General features: G+C 46.4%; 1 protein-coding gene across 2 annotated transcripts in view; it reads left to right on the forward strand.

Moving 5' to 3' along the window:
- Nucleotides 1-12476, forward strand: part of dimm (basic helix-loop-helix family member dimmed) — a 505350-nt gene that overhangs the window by 345722 nt on the left and 147152 nt on the right. Inside the window, exon 1 of one of the 2 annotated variants that reach the window (XM_075869123.1) lies at nucleotides 322-784. The exons of the other annotated variant lie outside the window; for it this stretch is intronic. The gene's annotated coding sequence lies outside the window, so the exon portion shown is untranslated. Of the gene's footprint in view, nucleotides 1-321; nucleotides 785-12476 lie in introns of those variants that run through there. 2 annotated transcript variants of the gene reach the window in all.

Here is a 12476-nt window from a genome sequence, read left to right on the forward strand (position 1 = left end):
AACCCTGGCGCGCGCTGTGCGCGCGCGAGCGCGCTTTTGGAAGAGCAGCGCCGCCGGTCGGAGCCCCGGGTGTACCAGGTGGTTGCTGACGTCATCCGATCGGAGCACCGTGATTGGACCGCGGCTCGCGGCGCGGGCTCCGTCGGGGGACTTGGATCTCGCGTGTAGACCCGGTTCCCGGACCCGTGGTACATGTTTTGGAAGGAGGTTGGGGGGCGCGCGGATTTTTTTTTTTTTTTATTTCGTTCGCTCAGCCGCTCGCTCAGCTTGTTCGACGTTCGCTCGCCGTTAGCGTGTGCGCGCCCGCCGCGTGTGCTGGTCGTGTCGGCAAGCTGCCGCAACTTGCCGCCGGTTTCGCCCGTGTGCTCGACTTCGGCGACGTGCCGTGTGGTTTTCGCTTCTGTTCGTTCGTGGCGGCCGCTGTCGTTGTGACAAACGCCACAGTCTTCGTTGGCTGTTGACCGCCGTGACGAAAGAAGGAAAGAGAGACGAGAAGATCGGCAAAGGCGGAGGCTGCTGTGTTTGGTGAAAGAGTTCGGGAGACGGGAAAAAAGGGTTTTGACAAATCGGACGACGAACCGTTAACCGCCTAACGCTGGAAACGTCTTGCCAAGTTGTCGTTCCACGTTGACGTTTCTGTTAAACACTGAGCCCCACGCCGAAGAAGAAGAAGAGGAATTCGGAGAGCATCGCCGTGAGACCGAAGTGAAATCGTGATTTCGTTCCAACCCGATTTTTTTTTTGTGAGTTCTTCGCATCCGCTTCAATTTCAGCGCTGCACACGGTAAGAGTACAAACCACGTTTTCCTCGCTTATCTTCAATTTATATCTATTTTTTTGCTGCCCCGGTCGGACGGGTGTCTATAGATAACGGATACGCCGGCTCAACCAAAAGCATGACGCGGTTTCGCGGGTCATAGGACGGGACCCTCTTGGTTTCCCTTATCTGTCAGAGGGTTATAATGAAACGCAAGCTTTCTCCTCTCTCAACTTTTCATTTTTTCACTCTCTCCACTTTTAAAACACACAATTTTTAGTCTGCGCCGTTACAATGCAATAAACCCGCGTGAGCAAGTCTTCCTCACTGATCTTTATCTCCGACCGGTAATATAAGACTCGCAACATTATTTGGAACGGTTGTTATCTCTAATACCTGTTCACACTCAGTCGACTCGCAAGGGAACGCATTGCTTTGTTGCCGTAATTCGAAATTTGAACAATATACGTCGTTGCTCCGAGTTCCAAAATCGCGTTTCTCGCGTTCCTTCTTTTGTTGTCTAGGTTGGTCTTTTTGATGTCAAGTATTGCTGTCTCGCGCGGCGCTCGCCTTCTTCGTTGCCATGTCGTCACCTGTTGATGGTGCCACGTTACAGGTTGGCGCACGAAACGGGTCTAGTCGACTCCGACGCCTGCAAAATAAATAAGAGTAATAAAAAGAGAGAGAGAATGAAAAGTCGTTTCTCGAGCTGACGAGTGAGAAGTTCTTTTTCGCAAGCCAATCATTAGTTTAGTTTTATTTGTTAATTCATTTTTTGACGCGAGGGAAAGTTGTCAGTGGATCTAATATTGACACGGCCTCCTAAGCCTTTGCAGAGAGGAATGGGTTAGCATAAATGTGGCAATGCGCGCAAGCGATTGTTACAATGCATCATCAATTAAACGAGACTCCAAAGGTTTCACGAAATGCAAATCGGGCTTCAGCCGTTTTCTAGTCGACTGCTGATAACGCTTAGACTATTCCAGTTGTATTGTCGGAAGCAATCAATTATAGCGACTCAGGGGCTCTACTTTGGTGTCGGCGCAAAATTCTCAGTTATCGCGGTCGTACTTAATGGTCTGTGTAACTGTCCTCTGAAGATTTATATTTAGACAACATGAAAAAGTTTGGCTCGAATTAAAGGCAATCAGGCTTTCTTAGAATAGATAGATAGATAGATAGATAGATAGATAGATAGATAGATAGATAGATAGATAGATAGATAGATAGATAGATAGATAGATAGATAGATAGATAGACAGACAGACAGACAGACAGACAGACAGACAGACAGACAGACAGACAGACAGACAGACAGACAGACAGACAGACAGACAGACAGACAGACAGATAGATAGATAGACAGATAGATAGATAGATAGATAGATAGATAGATAGATAGATAGATAGATAGATAGATAGATAGATAGATAGATAGATAGATAGATAGATAGATAGATAGATAGATAGATAGATAGATAGTGAATGAAAATATTTCCCGTTATGTTCCGATGAGATTAGCGAGCGCGTTTTCGAAGAAACTGTCAGCACAAATCGTGGTGCCAACTATTTGTACATCAGCATTAGTGTGCCTTATTCGGTCTGAGACAAATGAATGCCTCGCCTCCGGCCTGGGTAGCGTTTAACGGCCACTTCGTTCCGGGCGCTGACCGCAAATGAAACTTACTGGGTTCGCGAAGGAAAAGAAACAAACGAAACAAAACGAACTGCTGTGGTCGTATAATCTTTCCGGCTGCAGCTTACGTGGACGAGGGAAGCGGCAGCCGGGATGACACCTGTTGCTACACAGCCAGACCGCGGCCGATCGTGTCTGCTTTTTTTTTTCGGCGATTTAGATTCACTTCAAGTGTATCGCATGTCGTGTTTCTGTGATTACTGGCTTCCAATATGAAACTTTTATTCAGCCCCGCCACGGTGATCTAGTGGCTAAGGTATACTCGGCTGCTGAACCGCAGGTCGCGGGATCGAATCCCGGCTGCGGCGGCTGCGTTTCCGATGGAGACGGAAATGTAGGCCCGTGGGCCGTCCCATGGGCCTACCCATGGGCCTACCCAAAGCCGTCCCATGGGCCTACCCATGGGCCTCACACTTGTTGAGGCCGCATCGACAAAAATTGACAGCGCGCTACTGCTTTTTAACATTTCCTACATTGTGCTGCACTTCTCGCGCTCGTCGCTATCTCGAGCAGCCGCCAAAGGAATGCAAGTGTAAATGCTCGTTAGGCATAAACTTATCGCGTAGTCATGTTTCGTTGACGGATGCCTCTCTCTGGGTTGGCTTTGAATGTTGTTTCGCGAGTGGCTTCTATTCTTGCACCAGTACACTTCTCGACTATAACCGACAGAGGCCGCGCAGAATGGGACCTAAAAAGAGACCCTCATTAGCGATGCTCTAGTTCTGGCAGACTTCCGCAGCCTTGCACTGCAGCGTTTTTTATAATCATATGGTCGTTTTTGATGTTATACCCCAGCTAATATGATTCTTATTATTATTATATGATATTACTATATTATCGTCATCATTACGTCATTTCTACCTCTCTATATCTATTTATTTATCTGTGTTTCAATTTCTTCTTTTTTTATCATTTTATTCTCTCTTTCTCTCTCAGTACTGTTTCTCTCGCCCACTCGAATTATTGCATCCCACGCCGGGCAACTCGGCGCAGCGGGAGACCGTCTGCCGAGTGCACTCATTCCGCGAGCAAGGCGGAAGTTCAAGGCGTATGTTCAAGGCGGAAGTTCAAGGCGGAAGTTCAAGGCGACCACGACTCAGCGCGCCGGCCGAGCGTCGCACGTTCTAGGCTCAGCTGCGCGTCAGACAGAGGCAGTCATCGTGATAATAGTTTATCAATGCGTCGCGTAGTTCAGCCTAATGACGTATAATAGCTCCAATTTTAAAACAGCGCAAAAATAACCATAATAGTAATATTTGATGTGGTTTACCGTCCCCAAACCACGAATTCATTATTAGACACGATGTAGTTGGGGGCTCCCGAAATTTCGACCACCTGGGGATCTTTCGCGCGCACCTAAGTTTACGTACAGATGGAACCACAGTTGTCTAGAGCACCCATATGGCTGGGACGCCTGCCTCGTTTGGCGCAGAAATGTGTGAAGACTCACGCCGTAATGATACCAAGCATGGTCGTGCTAGGACTTTGTGATATATTTAAAGCACGGACGGACGTTTGGAGCTAACGTGAGGTAGAAGGTGCGGTCGACATCCACACGCTCCGCTGCACAGGTGTCATTCTGTCCGTACACAGGCCTCAAGCATTGCCGCCTCCATCGAAAATGCCTCAGGGATTCGATCCCGCGACATGCGGGTGAACCGTCAAGCATCATAAACACACCGTGGCCGGTGCGCAAAGAGAACGGTCTCACAGGAAAAAAGGAAGGAAGCAACAAAAGGGATAAGGCAGAGAGGTTAACCAGAAAGACATCCGGTTGGCTATCCTATTCTGGGGGATTATGCAAGAGGACAAGAAAGATGAGAAAAAGGGTAGATGTAAAAGACAAAAAAAAAGAGAGACTGACAGTAATTTCACTGCAGCGTGTGTAGCTCCACCGCATGTCAGAGCCGTTCACACAAGCCCGTCTTCCTCAGGAAACACAGCAGGGCTTTCACTGCCTTGTGGGCTGTCGAGGGATGTGGACGTTGCTGTGATAGGAAGAGTGAGACAAAGCACGAGCGCCCATACTGTTAACCGCTTCGCACCCTTAAAGGTGTTTTGAGCTCTCAAAACATCCTTTCAAAAAACTCGAAAAAAATGGGGTGTGAGGGTGGTTAGCTTACCGAAAGATCCTTTCAAGGGTGCAAGCGAGTCTGTTGCACCTCCAACACTCTCTAGCAGTCAAGCTTTCTCACTACATCGTGGCGGGTGCGCAAAGGGAACGATGGCCGATGAAGAGAGGGACAAAGCACAAATGCCCACTCTGTAAACCACTTAGCAACCTTAAGGGTGTTTTGAGCACTCAAAACACCTCTTCAAGAAAGTTGAAAAAAATAGGGTGTAAGGGTGGTTAGCTTCTCGAAAAATCCTCGCAAGGGTGCAAGGGTGTATGTTGTACCTCCAACGCCCTCTAGCAGTCAAGCACTATAAATACACCGTGGTGGGTGCGCAAAGGCGATGATGGCCAATGAAGAGTGGGACAAAGCACGAATGCCCACACTGTAAACCACTTAGCAACCTCAAGACCTTAAGGGTGTTTTGAGCACTCAAAACACTCTTTCAAAAAAACGTGAAAAAATGGGGTGTAATGGTGGTTATCTTACCGAAACATCCTTGCAAGGGTGTATTTTGCACCTCGAACACCCTTTAGGAGTTAAGGGTGTTTCGCATATTTGAAACAGCCGCGACGTTTTTGGGGGGCCTTAGAGCGCGCACTTTGAATGCTGCGAGCGCATGTCGTGTAAGGAGCGGAGGCACAGCCGAGGGGAAGGATATTGTTTCGTCAACCACCCGAAATTCTTTTTAACTTGCATGTCTACACATACGCACCCACACAGACATGCACTAGCATGCGTACCCTGACAAAAATCGCTTGTAGCGTTGTATATAGACCACCTACGACCGTCTGTTAACGTTGGGGACCGTATATTAGCGATAGTAACAATTGTTAGTAGACCGTCTAAAGGCCTTGTTCTAACTATTGTATGAAGATTATTATGTAGACTATTCAAAGGCATCATTCTTCTTAACATATAAATACTATAGTATGTAGAGTTTATGTAGACTGCGTTAAGGCCTGCTACCTACAGTTGTGTAAAAACTATCATAAATATATGCTTGGAGGACTCTTTTATAACAGCTATTTTAAATCTACCCTAAAACTTGATTTACTCTCGGCTAAGTATTAGAAGGCATCAAAAAATTTACCTCTTTTCACTGCCCCTGCCCCAAAGCACGTATGTCATACATTTAGAACACACACACAATTTAACACGAACTGTCTCTGTCTCACTTACACACACACACACATGAAAGGTATCAATTCAGTATGTACGACACTACACATGATTTCTGACGTGCCAACGAAGAGCTAAGCAGGTTGAATAATATTGAACCGATGCTGGCCTTCGTTGGTACGTGCTCCTGCTTTATATGAGGAATAGTTCCGGCACCGAAGCCTGCGCGTGGCTTAGAATGCTAACACAAATTATTGCAACCGAGACTTCGACGGAATACGACGTGTCGGCGCCCAGAATTATAGCCTTGCTCACAATCCTAGTAGATGGCACTACGTAGATTGTGAACAAGGCTCCTGTTTTAGGTGGCGAAACGTCTCGTGAATTTTTTATTATCTTGGGGTCGGCGTCCTCGCTTCTTTATTCAACAAATATATAAACTATATGCAAATATATGTTATAAAGGAGCACGTGCTATTTAGCGCTGGTGTCGGATGTGAGTAGTCGATGGAGTACCATTCGTTCTTTGTTTAGTTTTCCCTTACTTCAATCATCAACAGTGCTCGCATTCTTTCTTCAGTTTTCCCTTACCTCAATGAACAGCAGTGCTCGCATTCGTTTTTTAGTTTTCCCTTTCCTCAATCTTCAGCAATGCTGGTATAGCGTTATAACTTTTCTGCTGAAAAAAATGTGCATCAAAAAATAATTAACTCGTCCGGCGGCTACTTCGCGGGTGGAGCGGTCCCCGAAAGGGGAAATCGGCAAATCGAAATTCATACAAAAAAAAAAGTAGCTGACGACCTTATTATTTTTTTTTTGTTCAAAATGAAGCAGCAGCCACGGCTAGTAAAGCATGAAGAGGTTCGATGATGACAGCTTCGTATGCATAAATAGAATCAGATACAGAAGTTCGCTTTTCTTGCGCCCCGCCGCGGTGGTCTAGTGGCTAAGGTACTCGGCTGCTGACCCGCAGGTCGCGGGTTCGATTCCCGGCTGCGGCGGCTGCATTTCTGATGGAGGCGGAAATGTTGTAGGCCCGTGTACTCAGGCTTGGGTGCACGTTAAAGAACCCCAGGTGGTCAAAATTTCCGGAGCCCTTCACTACGGCGTCTCTCATAATCAAATGGTGGTTTTGGGACGTTAAACCCCACAAATCAATCAATCGCTTTTCTTGCCTCACAGTGCGCATCCACATTGCCTTAGTACCTCCCCGATACCAGTATATTGTGCGTAAAAGTACGTGTGTTTAGAAAAATACCAAGGAACAACATCCTGCAGGCCAGTGGGTTTCGCGGCGTCTTATCACCCTTCCTGAAGCTTTCATATTCCCGTGCCGCCACAAATAGTCCGCCGTTGTTTTCTGCAGTGCTCGTGGAGGAGGCGGTGATCGGGCAGGTCTTTAAACTTCGTTTAAACGCAGCTCGACGGCGCGCTTGACGTTACGCTCGACCTTTTATCCAGCTCCGTGTCAGCTGTTCCGAGAGTTTGGGTCGTTCGATTCGCGCGCTTCCGGGAAATCGTTCTCTTATGAGCCGTGCATGGCTGCTGCGACGGCTGCGAGCAGAATTATATAGGGATGTCATATTCACTGAAACGTGTCGTTGTGGTAACTCTCACCAGCCTCGACAGCTTGTAGCTATCATCAATGGTTACTGACACGAACGTTTTTATTTGTGTTGTTGGTTCAGTTGGTTCGTCGATGCTGAAGATATGTTTGAACTGTTGGAAGAAGTGACTGCAAGTTAGAAACATGCAAGGGGAAGAACACACGCAGTGTAGTTCGTGTGTAGGCGTGTTCTACGTTTCCGATGTGTTTCTGCTTCGCGCAGTTTAAGCATGCTTTGAAAATACCGGTCAAGCCCACCGAAAACCTGAAAAAAACTCACTGCTATGCTCGAGTTCACCTTAAAAAAGTAATACCGGTATATTTTTACGATCTAGTTCCGGCTCCTACCGTACCCTGACGTCACAAACACCCGTTGTTTACAACAGAGGCGCGAAATAATTGGCATTTTTCAACAATTGCTATCATTTGGCCTAGCATAGGTCGACAGTAGCCGATGTTTACCAAAAACAAGCTTCGGTCAGGCCTCAATCAGTGTTGTTTAATTAAGAAAAATCACAGCATATCCACGGAGTGAATGATGATAAGTGGGGTGAAGCGTCCGTCCGTCCATTCGTGTGTCCGTCCGTCCGTCCGTGCATGCGTCAATCCGTCCGATCGCGTTCGAGAATGTAGGTGGCACGTGGGTAACACCGACGAGACGCGAGCAGAGGAAACCGAGGGCAAACGTCTTCAACGCACCCACCGCTCTGCTTCGTACATGCCCCACCAACGATCCGCCACGTATGACGACTATCCAGGAGACTGAGGAAGGCACTTGTTCTCCGCGCACTCAGACAAAGTGCACGCAGCACCCAATCGGGGAGTAGCAGTACTTCGGAGAGTAGTGGTAGAGTAACGCCATCTAGGAAATGAGACGAGAAATGGTCATACAATTCTTTTGCCTTCTTTCTCGTCTGTTCAGCTCTCGGTTACGCGTGACGCGTGACAAAGTTATAATCAGAGGAACTTCGCCCCTAAATTTGTCTTTCTCAAGGATATTGCTGAGCAAGACAAGTCGACTTGTCGAAACGTCCGCTCGGGCCCACAACTTCCGTTTGCGAATCATTTCATCGCAAGCTTCCACCTCCCTCTTCCTGCTGTTTTTCAGTAATATGTAGCAAAACTTAGGGGACCCTAAAACTTCGCCTTTAGGAGTTTAACGCAATAGCGACATCCTGCTCCCTGTGCATACTTCAAACACTTAGTGCATGAAACTTTTTCGAATTTGCTCTGCAGCCACTACGCGGCCTCAAGAAAATAGGCGCAGTAGCGTGTGTGCCTTTTGTAGAGTGGCGTACAGGTTTTCAACCATGGAGCTATTGTGATAATCCCATATTCTGACGCCTGTTGGCAATGGACACTTGTAGCACACATTATTACTGCACTATTTTATGTTGCATTGTGAAGCATGTATGTGTTGACCCGCAGGTCGCGGGATGAATCCCGGCAGTGGCGGCTGCATTTCCGATGGAGGCGGAAATGTTGTAGGCCCGTGTACTCAAATTTGGGTGCACGTTAATGAATCCCAGGTGGTCGAAATTTCCGGAGTCCTCCACTACGGCGTCTCTCATAATCATATGGTGGTTTCGGGACGTTGAACCCCACAAATCAATCAATGAACCAATCGAAGCATCCATGTGTGTTTGTGAAGCATGAAAACTGCTTTCACTATATTTTTAAGCAGAGGAAGTTCATTGACTATTTGATAGGCAGAGGCGTGACTGTGTGGTAGAGCATCTCCTTGCCACGCTAATGGTTCGGGTTCGATCCACACTCAAACCTCAACAACCCTGGTTTGGTCCCCACTCAGCTGTAGGGTTTTCAAAAATTTATTTATTTTATTTACATCGTCCTCGATTTTTCGGTCGCGCTTAAGATGATGATTTCACGCTCACAATGAACGACGTCGGTGCCGAAATCTCTGTGAGACGAGCTCTTTGATGCTATCGCGTTAATATTAGCCATAATGAATCACTGAACGGCATTTGTAAATGGCAAGCATACAAATGCTGTCACTTCGTCATATTGTCATTTTGTTGGCGTGGTGATGGTCGTCTACTCAAAAATGTCATTTCGTAAATCTTAATCTAGAAGAGCGTATCAAAAGTAGTTATTAACATATTTCGCATAATTCTCGCGGTATCGAACGTATTTTAATAGTTATTCAGAAGCCTTAACCTAGCTTTTATTTCCAGCATGCAAAAAAAGGCAGCTAACAAAAAAAAAACGTCATTCGCACTACTCTTCGTTGGTGCGAAAACAGCTGTCACGCAAAAAGTGACGCATGTGATTCCGGAGCTCCAGATTCTGTGCGTGCAATAGAATACTAGAAGAGACGTGGTCTTCAGTTCACTCGTTTTGTAACTTACTTGCTGAACGACAAAGGGGTGTGCTTGACGCTAAAGTTGCGTATACACTCTTCGAATATTTTATGGGAGCTCTAAATGCATTCCTTCCGAAAGCTTACATGTTCTCGGACAACAGACGGGAGCTTAGCTTAACATTTGAACATAGAGAGGAGCCTAGAAGTGCGTAGAAAATGCTATCAGGAATGTTTCATTTTGTGTTAACCTATAAATATTCCTTAGGAGGAGGGAGCAGTTTATCAATCTTCATGTTTGAGCCTAAATAAGCCTTCGGTCGTGTGAAAGAGCCCCTTACATTTTACAATAATTCAGAATGAAATTTTAGATTTGCGTTAAGCTCGGAACATCCTTTAAAAGCGTGAATATTTTATAAAGCCTGATATTAATAAATATGTCTTGGAGTTTGACGTCCCAAAACCGTTATATGGTTATGAGAGGCGCTGTAGTGGAGGGCTCCGGGAATTCCGACAGCTCAGTATTCTTCAGCCTGCACTGACAGCTCGCAGTACATGGGCCTGCATCACTTCGCCTCCATTGAAATGCGACCGCCGCGGCTGGCATTGAACCCGCGACCTTTGCACCGGAGCCCCGCAACCGCTGATCCATCGTGTTGGACATAAACATTGATATCAAAGTTAATACACTAATTTGATTCCGTAAAAAAGCCCCAAAGCAGTTTAAAACGTCCTCGATAGTTCAGGTAAGCCTTCACTTAAAATTTATGGTTGTATCAAACTATAAGCACTGCTGATGTGGAGGGAGCAGTTCATCAGTCGTGAGACGTGAGCTTAAATAAACGTTTGATCGCGTAAACGATCCCCGGGTATGCTACAATATCCTTTAGTAGAAGGTTACGGTTGTATTAAGCTCTAAAACATTTCCCGAACATTCCTCGAAACATTCCTCGAAAATCCTAGAAACTCCTTCAACAGCCCCGATAAACCTGGAATTAAAACATAAAATTGTGCAAAGTTGTAAACATTCCTTAGACACTTTGTGAAGATTGGACAATCGGCCAAGGTAGAGACCGTGGAGGTTAAATTAGCGTTTGAATAGATGCAGCGTACCACAGGCCAACCGTCCGCACTTCATTAAAAGTCGGCACACAGTTCTCGTCGCGACACCTGCAAGGTATCAGTTGAAATAATTATTCAAATTCAATGCCGCCTGAACAGCCACGAGAACGACACTTTTACAAGAGCGACGGCCGTAAGGCTTCATCTTGATAGCTTGTGTCCCCCGCCCCCCTTCCAATCACATCGCCGCATAGGAACGTATTGTTTCTCTTTTTATTTTTGTACCGGCATAACAACTCCGAGCTGGCCCAACTACATTAACTATTCTTTATCTATTTTTCGCTCGCAGTTTACGTGCTTTGTTTTTCGTTCTTAACATTCCTCCCTGTGTTGTCCTTTTCTTTGTTGTTCTATTTGGTCCGATTCCTCTTCTAGTAAGTGTCGTGATCTATCTGACAAACGAATGCCACAAACACAGCGAAGAATTAGTGTTCACAGCGGCCGTCAGGAGGTGACAGCGTGCGTTAAGGTTTTGTTTCTTTATTCCAGCATCGTCGGCAAATGTCGTTCTGCTTTCTTTATTTTTCTAATTATTCTCGCAAAGCGGCGAGATGGGTTCACTAACCTGTCAGTCTTGTCAGAGCTGTACGCCACGTGTTGCTGGGATCGCATTAATCCGCCTGTACTGCGCGTCTGGCCGTGATGTCTGGCTGTTCGACGTGCAGCTACGCTGAGAGTCGAGCGCTCGTGCCAAACAAAGTAGAAGATCTCGTAGTGACCTTGCTGGTAAATGCTATTTATAGCGAAGCGATATCTACGGAATCACATATCACTATCTGCTGCTACCGAAATTTTGACATGCTTTTACCCTTCTTTTTAAGTGTACCTTGCGGTTTGAATACGGGGATTCCGCCACAGTACGTAACAGACAGTTTAAACAGTGTCTATAAACCGTAATGAACCCACGCAAACGACTGAGCTCAATATACCGCATGAAAAGTTGTCGCGAAATTGCTGAAGGCTGCAGGACGTGCGTAATACGTACTTCTGTGAACTATCACACACGCTTATAACAACATGCATGATACACATGATGATGTAGATACAACATATGCGTAACACCGCCAGTAGGCAATGCACACACTCGTTGATGTGTCCTCTGCGAGGCTGCGAATATGAGCTTCGACGTGTTTGTTCAGCTCCCTCGAGGTACGTGTATGTTCCCGCCATTTGATTGCCAAAACGCAGTTTATTCGGTAACACGGTTACATAATCGACTTGTAACTCTGCGTTTACTGCGTTTACAGACTCTGCGTTTACATTTCTGCACCATTTCCTACGTTAAAGGATACCTGCCGTCGTATACGGCCACTCTTCGTGTTTCCGACGACAGCGCCACGTTAGCACCTAGTGAGAGCATCTTGTTCTAGATGACTTCCGAGGGCACGGCTGACGTTGAAACACTGGCAGAGTGCAACGTCTCTCTATTACTGGCGCATGGAAAGTCTGTGGCACGAGGCATCATTGACGTTAACAACGGTGAACACGAGGTCATGATCACGAACTTCACAAATGAACATTGTAACCTTTTCCGTGGCACTGCCTTCGCTATGCTCAAGCCTTGGAGGGCGGAATTGAGTGTTTTGCGTAGGAAGAGAGCAGCTGCAATGTAACAGCCGTAATAGATGTTGACATGTTCTTATTCACTTTATCTTGTGGCTCATATCCACCGTGGGAGGTTGACATTACCAAGGCACTGCTGCTGCTGCTGCTGCTGATGATGATGATGATGATGATGA

Source organism: Rhipicephalus microplus, chromosome 7 (genome assembly GCF_043290135.1).
Source record: "Rhipicephalus microplus isolate Deutch F79 chromosome 7, USDA_Rmic, whole genome shotgun sequence".
NCBI lineage: Eukaryota > Metazoa > Arthropoda > Arachnida > Ixodida > Ixodidae > Rhipicephalus > Rhipicephalus microplus.